Source organism: Leucoraja erinacea, chromosome 15 (genome assembly GCF_028641065.1).
Source record: "Leucoraja erinacea ecotype New England chromosome 15, Leri_hhj_1, whole genome shotgun sequence".
Lineage (NCBI taxonomy): Eukaryota > Metazoa > Chordata > Chondrichthyes > Rajiformes > Rajidae > Leucoraja > Leucoraja erinaceus.
The window spans coordinates 39,921,593-39,922,286 of NC_073391.1; the positions used below are offsets into that span (position 1 = coordinate 39,921,593).

At 42.2% G+C, this 694-nt stretch overlaps 1 non-coding gene across 1 annotated transcript; it reads right to left on the reverse strand.

Annotated features, from left to right (window-relative positions):
• Positions 1-302: 302 nt before the first annotated feature.
• On the reverse strand, positions 303-374 carry trnac-aca (transfer RNA cysteine (anticodon ACA)). Its single transcript has one exon. It is a non-coding gene; the product is annotated as a tRNA-Cys (tRNA).
• Between the last annotated feature and the right edge of the window lie 320 nt (positions 375-694).

Sequence of the window (694 nt, forward strand, 5' to 3'; positions counted from 1 at the left end):
TTTTAATAAATGGTTTTGTGCATAACTGGAGCCTCTTAATAAACAGTTATGCCTAAAGAAATCAGTAAAATTCGAGAGCTCTGTTTCGAGATACAGCGTGGAAACAGACCCTTCTCTAACAGGACAGGTCCCCGCACTCTAGCACTATTCTACACAAACTAGGAACAATGTGCATTTAAACCAAGCCAATTAACCTCCAAACTGGAGGAAACTGAAAATCTCGGGGAGAATGTACAAACTCCATACATGCACCCGAGTCTCAGGCAGCAACTCTACCGCTGTGCCGCCCAGAAAACTGGGCAAAGGGGTACCTGGATTTGAACCAGGGACCTCTTGATCTGTGGTCAGATGCTCTACCATTGAGCTAGACCCCCCACTACTCCATAGTAAAGCCAACAGCACACTTTAAAAGCATTTATCTGAATTAAAAAAATTGACACCATGGCGTGAGAATGCTGTAATCTCAAGTGCAAAAAATAAATTTGACAATCCGAAAGGAAAATTGCAAGCTGCAAGGCATACATTAACCTGCCTTATCCCATGGGGCTGTGGGTCAAAGTCAAAAACTCATTCTTTTACACAATATAAGCGGTAAAATAGCAGAGTCGGGTCTAAAAATAATAAAAACTCGTCATGATATTTAAAGCCGAGAAGTGGATGCGGGAAACATGCCAGGCATGAACAAAAGGATCAG